Here is a 14,907-nt window from a genome sequence, read left to right on the forward strand (position 1 = left end):
ACGCAGTTAAAAAAAATCACTTTTTATTTTTATTTGTAATTGTGTTTTATTCAAAAAATTAGAAGAAAATTGTTTGATAATGAAACGAAAAATTCAGTTTTTGTTGTTACGCGCTTAAGAAACCATGAAAAATATAATCCTTGTTGGATAGATTTCGTACGTGATAAAATTGCACATAGTTTAATGAAATAATAAAAAATATTTGATATCAATATTATTTATTTCATGATGTAATAACAATAGTTAAATCTACAATATTTAAATTAAAAACTATCAATATTAATATATATATATATATATATATTAATTACTTTATAACCTAAATTTGGAAAGCATTCTTTTAACCAAACACATTAAACTATTTTTTGTTCAACCTCAATTTCAACCACAGTTTTTTAACCAAATATATATTTTTTCAAATCAACCTCAATTAAAAATACTTTTTATAAAACAACTTTTTTTAAACCACAACCACAACAACTACCATAGTACCAAACGCACTCCAAAACTACCTAAAAACCATAGAAAATAGTGGAATTTAGCCTCGATAGGGTGGGGTTAGTGCAACTAGTCCTGTTTAGAACAACTTTCACTTTAGGAAACAAAAGGCTGATATCTAATTTCACTAAAAAATTTGTTTTAAACAGGATCGCTGCTGTAAATGAACACTACTATAGCAAGCAAAAATTTTGTTTTTCTTGTTTTTTTAGAAAAATAAATAATAATCACAACAAACAAAAATAATAGCATAAGAATCAACTAAAATTACTTCCTTGGCAACGGTGTTAAAATTTATTGCGATGTCGTGGTCCTATAAATTAATTACCCTAGCTTCAAACATAATAGACAAGATAGTATAAAGTAAGCAAGGGGTCGATCTCATGAGGAAGATTCAAGTCAGATTTTTATGCTAAATGATATGTAATTTAGGGGGAGGGGTTTGGATGTTATCTAGGCTAAAGCAAAAGAAAAGAAAAAACTATCAAACAAAATTTAATAAAATCAAAAAATTATCAAGAGAAAAAACCATGGTCACAAGCACACATCCACCTACAGAAATCAAAACTGATCATAAAACGAAATATCAATTTATATTCTGAATATTTATCTCTTCTTAACATTGTTTAGTTAACAGATTCACTGTATAACTAGATAAATGGCAGCCTAACCATCAAACAACCACAATGTTTGTATTAGTAATTTAATTCAATGGCAGCCTTAAGAACTAGATAAATTGATTAATCAGGAAAACATAATTGTCAGTAGTCTATGTTTGATTTGATTGAATATTCTCCCTAAGATTAATAAGGTATATTCACCATAATTATTAAACTCAATTGTTTCACAAGTTTATATACCACAACTCCGGTTTTGATGTTAAACTTAGCAATAGATTGTCTACAATAATAACTTAGAGTCCGTTCTAGCAACAAAATAAACAATCATGGAAAAAATAGGCATAGGAGAACAAATATATTCATTATATAAACTAAAAAGAAAAGGTAAAATAAATCTTATAGTTCATGAAATCCGAAGGTTTCCTTATCCTTGCAACCAAGAAAACAAGTTTAGCCTTGCATGTTTGTTAAACAACTAACAAAAAAAAAAAGAAGGAATGCATGATTTCAGGTTTCTTAGAGGAGGGAGGAGGGGGGTATTTTTCTCCTCTTGGCTGGCTACCCCCTTCTCTTCTCTCATTCTTTTTATATTCTAATAAACCCTAGTCTTTATTTTATAAAATAGTCCTCCCTAAGTAGATTGTTTATATTTAAGTACTTCAATAACTATTTTCCTAATAAAGGAGAAATAGCCTTGCATGAAATCTTCATGCTTTGATTTGGAGAGCTAAATTGCTAAAATAAAATCTTGGATATCAATTTAGATGCTTCATAACTTAATTTGGACTCATTTATTCACATAATTTATTTGCTAGTAGAATTCAGTTGTTATTTTTGAAAAATCATATCTCCCTCATATCGCATCTTTTTTTGCTAAAATTGGAATTTATATAGGCCTTTGAGTCAGGAATCCATAAAAATTAAGTTTGTATTAATTGAACTTCTGTAACTCTAGATATTCAAGTCGGAATGGTTAACATTGACAAATTGCGAGATTTGACTTTAAAGGTTGCAATTTCCATTCTCTTCTTTATTTTATTTTCTTTCTTTAGATTTTCATGAAGTTATGGATGTTAGCTTTTTCATGCCAATGGAATCATTTCATTTCGATCTTTAGAGCTCATGCTCTATACAAAACATCGACTGAAGGTTAAATTTGTTAATTACCTCTAATTTACTCGTTTTTTCATCTTTCATCCAAAAGTGTCTTCGAAACATAAAAACAAAGAATATCAAGGCATTTTATATATAAAACATAGGAAAAAATCTAGTTAAATATGGGTGAAAGTATTGAATAATATGGTTGCATCAATCATATTTTATCTTTTCATTGCTACGACCCCCACCTCTTGTTATTTCTATCACTCTATTACTACCTTTAACTCCTTACAACTACTATTAATAGGATTTAATTTGATTTGGTTAATGAAGTGATTAATACTTAAAAGTGCATTTTTATCATGGTTTTATATCATCATTTTTTCTAATGCCTTTATCATCTTCATGTATGTATGTAATGCAAATGTAATCATTACAAGATAAGAAGCAAGTTCTAGAGATACATATCATTGAAAGAATGCACAATCAAAGAATATAATGTTGAAGGCTTAAAAGCTTGCATTGGTATAATACTATAAAGTCAACATGACATATTTTCAAAGTCAATCCCTAAACCAATTAAATTTTAAAACTTGCATGCACACTCCTTCATTCGATTTATATCTTCTTTCATCTCAATTAATTCTTATATGTAATACTCACATTCTTATAAACCAATAGGAGCTCAAAAAATCAAACATAATTTTTTTTAGAATAATAGAGAAAATAAAAATAAGAAAATTAACATTCTCCTAATACCCCCACACTTAAAACACAACATTGTCCTCAATGATGAAATAAAGAAATGGAATATAGGGGAATGACTAAAATAAAGTAAAATGCAAAAAATAAAAGATAAGGAAAAAGAAAGCAAATCTGATTTTTTTTTCTTTTTGCTGGGTTGGCTCCCAGTAAGTGCTTTTGTTTTATGTCAATGGCTCAACATGTTGCATGCTCATTCTTCATAGATTGGTTTAGCTAATTTTACAGAAGCGGTCAGTTCTGTCATCCAATCTTCATAGAAAGGTTTCAAGTGATGGCCATTAACCTTGAGTACTTTGTTGGTTTTTAAACTTATAATTTCAACTGCATTATAAGGAAAAATATTAGAAACAGTAAAGGGTTCAATCTAATAAGAGCACAACTTTCCAAGAAAAAGTTTTAAATGCAAATGATAAAGAAGGACTTTGTCTCCAACATTAAACACTTTTCTTGTAATCATTCGGTCATGAAGACTTTTGATCTTTTCTTTGTAAATCCTTGCATTTTCATAAGCATCATTTTGTATTTCTTCTAATTTAGTTCCAATCTTTTTGGGCATTAAAAGGATAGACGCCAACCATTCACTATCCATGATGGAGTGAATAACTCCTGCAATATGTGGAATAATTTGCAAAGCTTGTAAAGCCAATGCTGATTCATGCATGTTTTGGGGAACATATATATGCCTCTGCATCTCTTCTATCTTGGTAAAATCATAATCTTAATCAATCCTCACTATCAAAATCACAAACTTGCTGCACATACTTATCAACTTGGTCATAACATGTGATAGAATAAACATTGCTATAAGGATATGTCATTGCATCATGAAAATTAAATTCAATGTTTTCATCTCCTAACTCCATAGACAAAGTATCCTTACCACAATCAATCTTTGTATTGGCAGTTTTCAAGAATGGTCTCCCAAACAATATAGGAGTGTTGTTTGATGAATCACAAGAATCATGTTCCATATTAAGAATATAAAAATCACATGGAATAACCAAACTATCAATCTTGACTAGAACATCTTCTATCACACCAAGTGGGTAAACAAAACTACGATCTGCAAGTTGTATTACAATGCTAGTTTTATTCAAAGGTTCCAGACTAAGAGAATCATAAACATGTTTAGGCATAACACTAATGGATGCACCTAAATCACATAAAGCTCTTTTAAAACTAGCATTACCAATAACACATGGGATAGTAAACGCACCTGGGTCTTTTTGCTTTAAAGGCATATTCTTTTGAACAATAGCAGACACAACTTCACCCATACTTACCATTTCATGACCTTTCAATTTGAAAGCTCTCTTGGTAGTACACAACTCCTTCAAAAATTTGGCATACTTGGGAATTTGCTTGATAGCATCAAGTTTTTGGAGAAGTGTGAATGTGGGATGAATAAAAGTTAAAGTACACATATAAAGTTTCTAAGAAAGTATTATGGGCAGAAATCCAAGTTCGTTTGGACCTCTAATTAGACCTGCAAAATTGAAGCAAAGTCCTACATGCAGCAGGATTCTCTACTTTCACACTATAGGTTCAAACGGGCATATTTTGAGCCTCAAACATTGAAATCATGCAAGTCAAAAGACTAAAATTATTTACACATCCAAGAATACAACTTTTATAAAGGATGTCAAATCAGATAAAAATGTTTTAAAGGTGAAAATACAAACACAATTTGAATGATGAGATTGGTCTCCTAGTCTAATGAGGAAACTAAAGGTGTCGAGCATATTACTGTGGCTGAGAGTCTGACATAAAAATGGTGGGCTTTATGACCTAAGAAAGGTAAAGATCAAGCCTTTAACATGTCATGAATAAAAGAATACAATTGGGATGATTGAATATTGCAAGAAACCAAGTCAAAAATAAAGTTTAAGTTGCAGTAAAGTAGGAATTACAACAGAGTTTTAACAGCAGCAGAATCTATTTTTAAAATTCTTAAGGATTTAACTAACCTTAAGGACCAGATAAAGAAGGACAGAGTTAAGTAGCATAAAGACTTTTAATCAACCTATGAATTATGAGGACATTCAGTAGCTAAGGGAAAGAATAAATAGAGTAGAACACAGCTGAAACAGGGGCTCTGGAGTTAAGTAGCATAAAGACTTTTAATCAACCTATGAATTATGAGGAAATTCAGCAACTAAGGGAAAGAATAAATAGAGTAGAAGACAGCTGAAACAGGAGCTCTGCAACATTCTTTTTCTTTTGTGTTTTTGTCAATTTTCTAACAACTATGAACTAATTCCTAATTTTAGTTCAAAAGGAACACATATCATTTCTTTTGGCAAGTTGTGAGAAGTAATGTTATCATTATAATTCTTTTAGATTCAAGAATTTAGTTTTCCTTGTTCAGAATTATGTTATTGATTGCTATTCAAGCTTATTGAATTGTTTTGAAATGATATGTAAACTTTCCAGTTTCTTTTAATTTGTAATTGTTGTTAGGGCCTAGAGTACAAAGCTAAAGAATTAATTTGATTGCTGCAACTCTTATCTTGATTGATTAGGAAAGAATAAAATATATTAAATTGTCAAGCTTTTGAATATTTGTTTAGAATAAATGCATAGACTTTACTCCTACAAGTATTGCCGAGTGAATAAGATTGCTTTCAATGTTAAATTTGCTTGATGTTTAGAAATTAATTAGAAAGCTTTGTCTAATTAATTTACTCATAATATCATTGATTTCCCTCATCTTTAAGGGATATCGAATTTATTTGACGTTAAAGAATATTTATTTTGCTTTGATGATCAACAAATTATAGGAATGCATGTGTGAACCTTAGAACTATTCTATAATATATCAATTTATTATTTTTAGAATTATTATTTCTTTAATTTTTCATTCAAATCCCCTTTTTTTTTCTTTTCAATATATCGTAGGAAGATTAAATGAAAATTTCCTTGGATTTGATCTAATTTTCATGATCATAATATAAATTTATTTTGTTTGTGATAGTTAAGTCATAATTATATTTTAAAGGTTCTGAAAACCAACCATTTATCAAAGCTAATGTTAAATGTTCAATATCCTCGCTACAAATCATATGACTTTTGCAATGCAGAGAAATTTCCCATTAGTAAACTATTTCCTGTGCGTAAAATTTCCCATTAATTATTTTGAGAAATTTTTGTAGTATAACTTCTTAGTATATTTTGGTTGTAGGAGGACAATATTTGTATAAATTGAAGATTTTAAAATGTAACTTAATTTCACCCTTATTTGACTAAGTAGGAGTTTAGGAATATTAGTAAGACTTTAGTTATTAAATGTATTTCTTTATCTATTTCATTTCTTTTAATTTCATGATGTTGTATGACAGTTTAATCTTATTCAAATTATTCATTTCCATTATATTATATTATATTTTGATTATGGTGATGTGGATAAAAATGATATGTGGTTGATTTTAGTTAAATAAAAAAGATAAGATAAAAAATGTTTGGTATGAATTTTGGATGTGGTATTATAAGTTATAACGGTGATAATTAGGTATTTTGAATTTATAGGCAAACTCTAGTAAAATTTTTGTGGAGATTAGATTTCAAAAGATATAAAATAAAAATATATGATTATACTCAAACTGGTTGATTGACTTAGTTTACCAATTGATTTGATTGACTGCTTATTGGAATAGGCAATTAAAATTTTTACTAACTCAATCACTCGATATAATCTTTTGACCAAATTTTTAGAATGAATTAATTCAGTCGACTGTTAAAATGATAGTGTATTGTCATAAGAAAAATTCCTTGTTTTTGACATTATTGAAAAAAAAATTATGTGGAAATTTGAATCCAAATAATTGAGGTTGTTATAGCATCCTTAGAGCGTAAAAAACATTTATACCTTCAAAATATGCCCTAATTGATGGGAGCAACACTTTTATCTCACTATTTATATTATTAAAATGCGTAATAAGTTTATGATGTTCATTTATCTACTTTAAGATTTCCATGTATCTATAATACATTTTTTCCTTGGATCCAATTAAAATTTGACTCAAAGGTCGTTCTACACTATAATGACAAGTCCTTAACTACTTGTTGACTGATCTTGACTTTGTTGTTGCTAGTGATACATTTTACACTGTTAAAAAAATTAATATTAGATTTATGAGTTAGTTTTTATTATCTCATTGTCAACCGAAACATGCATGCAACAATAATTATTAAAACAATGAATACATCTCTAACATTATACAAGTGTAAATATAATGCATTATAAAATACCAATAAATATCCAACACAATTCTAAATTTATTATGTAATGAAATATCATATTTAAATTAGTTCAACACTTTTTAACTAGAAGCCTCCTCTTGATTTTCTTCATTGTCATTTCCAACATCATCTTTCTTATTAAATTCAATGTCGATCTCATCATCATTATTGTTTTCTCTATGTCTACTGATATTCAATATTACATTTAATTCATCAACATCAACATTAATATAAATATTCTCAATAACACAAAAATCTAGATTTTTTAACTCAGCAAATAGAGCAACTCGACATGAATCAACTAGGTCATCCATTGGAAATACATAGTGTCCTCCAATTACTTTATCATTATCATCTTCACTTGAACACGACTTCTAGTTTTGGTTTTCATAATGGATAACCAATTAACTAAATTATAATTCTTTTTAAATGAAGGAGTATATGCATAATAAAAACCTTACTTATGTTGGAAGTCTATCTTTTTTATTTATTTCAATCAAACCACAGTGAGGATCTATTCTAATTTCTTTATTGGTATCATATAAATAGAATTGGAATAAAAATACTATATCTTTTGACATATGATATCAAATTTCAATAACATCTTAGAACATATCGTAATAATCAACTTCAAACTCATTAGATATTGAATTATTTACTCAATCTTCACTATTGTGAGTCTTTTTACCCTCACTATATTATTTACTATGAAAGAAATATTTATTAATTATATTATTTGATCTTTCTTTGAAGACCTAAAAACAAGAATTTAAAAAGTACTAGTATTAGAAATTTTTTTTCCTAATCCAACAATGTTCGGTTTTTTTAATAAAATAAAAAAAATTCAATATTGAAAATTAACGATAATCATTAAATAAACATTTAAGTGGTAGAAATATACAAGTCTCTCTTTTTTATTATAAAGGAGAGGTTTGAATTTTTTTAAAGAGGAAGGACTCTAATGTCACTTCTTAATTAAAATAAAGTAAAAAAAACCATGAGTATACTATTTACTCCCACTTTCTCTTTCTTATTAACTAGTGTTTCAAATATGCATTGCAATGGCCATACGTGATAATTGGTGGGTTTTTTTTTTCATATTTCCGATTCATGTTTTCTAAAAACTAACAAGATAAATATAGAAAGTAATGCTTAATTCATAGGCAATATCATGCATGTAAAAAATTAAATCATATTTCATGCATGGTAAATTTCAATAATATCCTTCTACTAATTTTAATTAAATATTTTATTGAATCTTACTTTTTGTATGCTAAAAACTAAAAAATAAAGCCAATCTTTTTCATTTTTATTGTTGATTATTTTTTTTATTGATAAAACATCATCATGTTTTATCTCTTCATTGCTACAACCCCACCTCTTGTTATTTTTATCACTCTATTACTAACATTAACTCCTTATAACTATCAATAGGATTTAATTTGCTTAGGATAATGAAGCCAATTATAATTTGTTTCACACAAACATAAAATAACTCTTTTTAAAGGAAAATCTTGCGATAAAACCAAATAGAAATGTAAATTCATAAGAAAGTTCTTTTTCAAGACCTTAGCACTAAGTTTTTATTCCTAGATAAGTGTTTAGCTCTTAGTTAAAATCTTATTTGTTTTGAGTTTTAAAAATGCTTTTAAAAAATTTAAATTTTTTTGTTTTAAATTAATTTTTTTTTTGTGTTTATAGATTATTTTGATGTGCTGATATTTAAAATAATTTTTTTAAAATAAAAAATATTATTTTGATACATTTGTAAATAAAAAATACTTTAAAAATTAACTAAAACCACATTCCAAAACACACTTTAAATTCCTACCAAACCATTCTTTAGGAAAAGGTGGAATTATAGTGGGCTCTACTTTTCTCCAGTGCAGCATCTCTACTTTGAATTTTATGCTCTCTCGGGATCAAGCATTGTGGTTGTGCTCGAGCTTGACCCTAATAGCAAATCCCACATTATTAATATTACTACTACTACTACGACGACGACGATTTAAACTTTATCTTCACAAGAGATGGTGGATAATCATTTCCTTGGAAGTCTCTGTTTCGAACATCTTTGACTTTAGCATTCATCTGATCTATTACTTTCAAAGACGGTTGAACCTCAAAACTAGGGAAAAAATCTGTTACTTATCATAGATGTAAAACCCTACCTGGAATACACTTGTGCTCAGACTTAGGTTTGGTATATATGGTTTAGCCCGGATTGACCTCTAAATCTCTTTAAAAGGACAAAAAAATGTCATTTTTCCCAGTTTGTGTTATTGAGTTTTTATTTTATTTTAAATATATCTAATAACATTTTGTGATAAACAAAATTTTAATTCAATTAAAGTAGACAATAAAGTCTTTTTTTCATTATAAAGTTATAATTATAATTTAATATTTTTTTGTGCTTGAATCACATGGAAGATTGATTCTCTACCATATATATATATATATATAGTGTTTGTTTTTGTGGTAGTTTATTTGTTGTGATTTAACAACAACTTTATTTTATTTGGTAAAGATGAAACCATAAGTTTAATAAAGTGGGACCCATAAATGTTTGTTGTCCAACCACAGGTTCAACAAAAAGCAATCATAACTACCTTTTGTCATTCCTATGCATAGCTAGAAGACTGTTTATTTATTTGTTTAACAAAATACTCAATCTTATCTTCTCCTCCCTCTTCTCCTGATAACTAGTGAAATGAATATTCTCAATGTCTACATCTTCATCTCTTAACATACCTCTTCCTTTCTCGAATAAAACCCTCTATTTATAGAGATCGCTCTTCTTTTCATTTTTTTTTAGCCACAAACGATTGCAAAACACACAAACCAACTTCAAATCTTCACAAACTAACATCCATGACCAAGATCTACAAAAACCACTAATGAATTTGTTTTTCTTAAGTCCTATAAGCCCCTTATTTGTGCACAAGCAAGTGGTTTTTTTTGCAGACAAATCTAGGCAATTTTTTTATTTCAATATGTCTTCAATTTCTCATCTATACATGTTCTTAAAAATATCAAATGTAATAAGATCTTGTTCATTATCGAAACTATATCCCTATTTATTGTTCTAGGAATCATTGATTTGTTCTTTATAATTCTGGTAAGCACTTGTGGTTGTAATCTTCTTCTTTCTTAGTTGCATTATTTAGAAGATTCCTAACTTTACTGCTTTTGATTTTTCATAGAGTCAACGAACAAAGGTTTAAGGTGTAGCTTTGGGAGGACAAACCATGTTTTTTCATATGTTATGTGTGTTTGTTGTGTAGCTAGGAAAAACTTAATGTTGTGTGTTCTATAACCAACTTTTTCTTTATTTGTTTGGCAATTATTGAGCATGCCTTTATGTTTTTATTCATTATAAGTTGTTGACTATAATAATTTTAGAAGAAAAAAATAGGTTTTAATGTCTGGTATGGTAGAGTGTGCTTGTATTGTGTAATTCACGAGTCACTCTTTTCCACCCTATATAATGCACCATTTCAATAAAGTAGAACACATCACTTTCAAAATTATTTATAGAATGACCAATATTTTATGATTCTCTCAAGACATTTTGATTAAAGTATATCATCCTGCATCTCATAAAATAGTAAGTTGTCTTTCTTTCATTGTATTTTCTTTCACTGTATAGTCATGCTTTATCTTAGACCTAATTTGTTAATGGCATTGTTCTTAATCTCAACATAAACATTATATGTTTTAATATAACCAATTATAGATTACTTGTAAGACATATTAGTTGTTTAATATATATTGGGATGTGATAATTTTTATTGTAAACAAAATAGTATGATAAATTAATGAAATTGAATGAAATAATGTATGAAGTGTTTTATTTTATAAAAGAAAATTAAATAGATTAATAGGATGATAAAAATTATATTTTCTATAAAATTATTGTGATTTATTAAGGGTTGCACGTAAAGCTTGCAACACATCTACATTAATAAAACAATTAATATGGTGTTCCTTGCTCATAATTATTTAATTAAAATTGTAGATATGGATACAAATTAGTTTAATAACCTTTTTGAAATAGAGTAAAAAAATGTCATGAACAATCTTGCTCAACATGTTTCATATGACTACGTTGGTAGGAATAGTAGTAGTCATATAAGTTATAGTAGTGGTGCTACAAATGATTGCAATGTAGATGATGATGGTAACAATAATGATAGTAATGAAGATAAAGATGACGATAATGACGACGACAATGCAGGAGATTCATTTTGGTATAGAGAATTTGATCGTCATAAACTAGTATTATGCACAACAGACGCACTTACATTGTATTATTATAACTATATCTATAAACAATTTTGTATGATTTCATACAATACAAGAATGCAGTGGTTGGATGAAATTTTAAATAAGCATTTGATATGTTGTGTAAATATATTTACAATGGATGCAACAACATTTTAGAATCTTTGTTTTGGTTTAGAAAAACAATCTAGACTGAAACCATTAAACAGGATCAATGTTATAGAGAAAGTTTGCATGTTTCTTTATAATTTAGCATTGGGTGCTTCTAATAGGAAGGTCCAAGAGAGATACCAACATTATAGTGAAATAGTGATTAGGTATTTCAATGAGGTTCTAAAGGCCGTGTGTTTGCTATCAATTGATATAAAACCAGTTAATCCATATTTTTTGAAAACAACACAAGAAATCATTATGAACCCGAGATATATGTACATTTAAGGTAATATATAAGATAAATAAAAACTGAATATATTTATCTTTCCAGTCATTATATAATCCATTTGGTAATTCATTTACAATTAATGTTCTTAAAATTTTGTTTTTAGAATTGTTTAGAAGCAATCAATAGAACATGTATGTATGCTTATGTGTCCTAAGAAAATCGAATACTATTTATTAAAATGAAAGGAGTATCAACACAAAAAATTATTGTAGCATGTAGTTTTGACATATAATTTACTTTTATTTGAGCTAGATGGAAAGGTAGCGTACATGATTCAATAATTCTTCATGAGGCCATCTATAATCCAAATATCAAATTTTCAAAGGCACCAAAAGATATTTTGGATAGAACAGTAGGCTTCTCTTAGAATTTTTATTTATTTAATTTTTGGTCATGTGGTATAAAATATTTTTTTTTAAAATGTCTTGGGTAAATGTAGAAAACAATTATGTTGTTGGTTCTAGTTATTCAAATGAATGTGGATTTCTATGTTCATATAAGGATGAAAGATATCATCTTCTAGAATTTTATTATTGAGGCTAGCTAAGAAGTCGGGAGGAGTTGTTCGACTGGGTTCATTCTTTAGTTTGACGTGTAATTGAGCAAACTTTTGGGGTGTGGAAAAAAAGATGGAGAATTTCACAGAACATGCTAGTGTTTCTATATAAGACATAAGTGCAGATTGTTGTTTCATCAATGACTCTTCATAACCACATAAGAAGGAAGTTTGTACAAGATGTTGCTTTTAATGAATTTGAACATCATCCTGATTTCATGTCTTAGGAGTTTTTATGTGATGTTTTTCATGATTACAAACATATAACGACACTAGAAATTCACATATGACTTCACATATGAATTGTGTTTGAGATGGATTTGCTTCAATTTTGATGAGAGAATTGTAGGATTTTTAACTTTACAAGTAATTAATCATAAATATTTATTATTTTTTCAATGTCATGTATTGAAATTTTTTTTAACTTTGTATCAAAATGTTTCTCTTGATGAGGTGAGAGTCATTGAAGTGTTTTGAGGGTTGAATATTGCCTTAAAAGAAAGATTAGGGTTGAGAGAAAGTTTTTGTTTTTGTTTTTGTATATTTTAAACCAATTTAGAGGTTTTTTTTAATTGATTGGAGAATTTAGTTTCATGAGATTATAATGGTGTTTTTAGCCTTTTTTTTTATGAAAATGAGTTGAAAATCAAGATTTTTAGTGAAAAACTAAACTGCTTAAAATCTTAGCTATTTTGTGTTAGCTTGAATATGGTCTTATAGATAATACATCGTTTGTATTTAAAAAAAATAAAAAAGGTGAACATAATAATTAAAATTAGACACATGGGCCCGAACTGGCAAGCACATAGGCCACCCAAGACCACACATCAAGCTTATTTTTTATTTTATTTATTTTAATTTCTTAATAAATAAATAATTGAAAACATAATGTGTGTATTAATTCTTGGATTAATTGAGAATCTTTTAGATATTATCTCTTAAAACTCCATTTAATTTTGAATTTGTTATTGAAAAAGTTATTTTTTTAGCCTATCATGATTAATTTTGTTTATTTTATTTGGGCTTTGCTGCAATTGCCTATTATTGTTGTTATATATAATTAAATAAATAATAATTTAAAAACTTTAACTTATTAAAATAATATCTTAATTAAATCAATTGATTACAAGCCGCATGTCATTGTTTTTAAAATTTGATATGGATTAATTTAATATGTTGATAAGGAAAAAATTGTCTTAATTGTTTTTAGTTAAATTACACTATTTACCAATGTTGTAAGTTCACTTTAGACTTGTAAAATTTATCAAACAAAGCCCCTCATTGTTTGATTTGAAACCTAAGCAAAATAAGAAATATATAATAATTGTATTATTTTTGTGTTTTTTAATAGACTTGCCTTGAAATTTTTAGGAATTATTTTACTAAAAAAATCATAACTAATGTCTGAAATTGTTTTTATGTTAAAAATAAAATTAGAATGGCCGGCAACATATAGCATCACTTATCTAATATATATAATTTGTCATAACCCATGTAATGCTAAAAAAATAGAATAACAATCCAGTCAATAATTAATAATAAAAAGATGCAACTTAATTAACTAAGTTTCAGATTTCATTTTTAAATATTATTAGTTTAGTTCAAGTCCCATAAATTTAAAAATTATTTGAGACTTCTTATATAATCATTAATTTTAGTACTCATAAAATTAATTAAAATATAAAAACTAACACGATATTTATATTAATAAAAAACAATTTAAAACTTTAATAATAAAATAAAACAACCAAACCATTTTATCAAGTAAAATTTACTCAAGAGAATGTAATTGTCTAAATAATGAAGATGCCCAAATATGCTCAATAAATTTATCTCTCATAAATTCTTCTATTTATCTGTCTTTTTTTCTTTCACTTGACCATTTAATTTCACTTTTCATCGATCTATATCCAAGATTTTTAAAAATCCAAAACATTGTGATGAAACAAGAATCCCAGAAACTCTGCTTTCTCTTCAATTTCAACCATCTACTTAATGGCTGCGGCTATTTCTTAATATAAATCGGATTTCATCAGAGTATAAATTAAATTTAGAAGCCTTTATTTCTGCAACTAGTAGTGCTTGTTATTTCAACTCCTCAGCACGCACTAGAACAATCGAGTGCCTTTTATCACTAAAAAAAGTTATTAAATCTCATAGAAATTAAGCATGCGTGGTAGATTCATAACCTTATTACAGCAGACATACAGTAGAAGTTTTATGGCAGATTCACAACCATCAAGAACACACAAAACAAAAACACAAGCACTCTATCTTGCCTCCAGCAATGAAATCGAGCACCCGTTAGCTGAAGGTGGTTTGCACTGGCTTGATGAATAACATGCTACGATAAGATCCCTTTCAGTGAAGAATCCTGGTTGTTTAGGCTGAGGCAGTTCATCTTC

Source organism: Populus euphratica, unplaced genomic scaffold, assembly GCF_000495115.2.
Source record: "Populus euphratica unplaced genomic scaffold, PopEup_1.0 scaffold263.1, whole genome shotgun sequence".
NCBI classification, from domain to species: Eukaryota; Viridiplantae; Streptophyta; class Magnoliopsida; order Malpighiales; family Salicaceae; genus Populus; species Populus euphratica.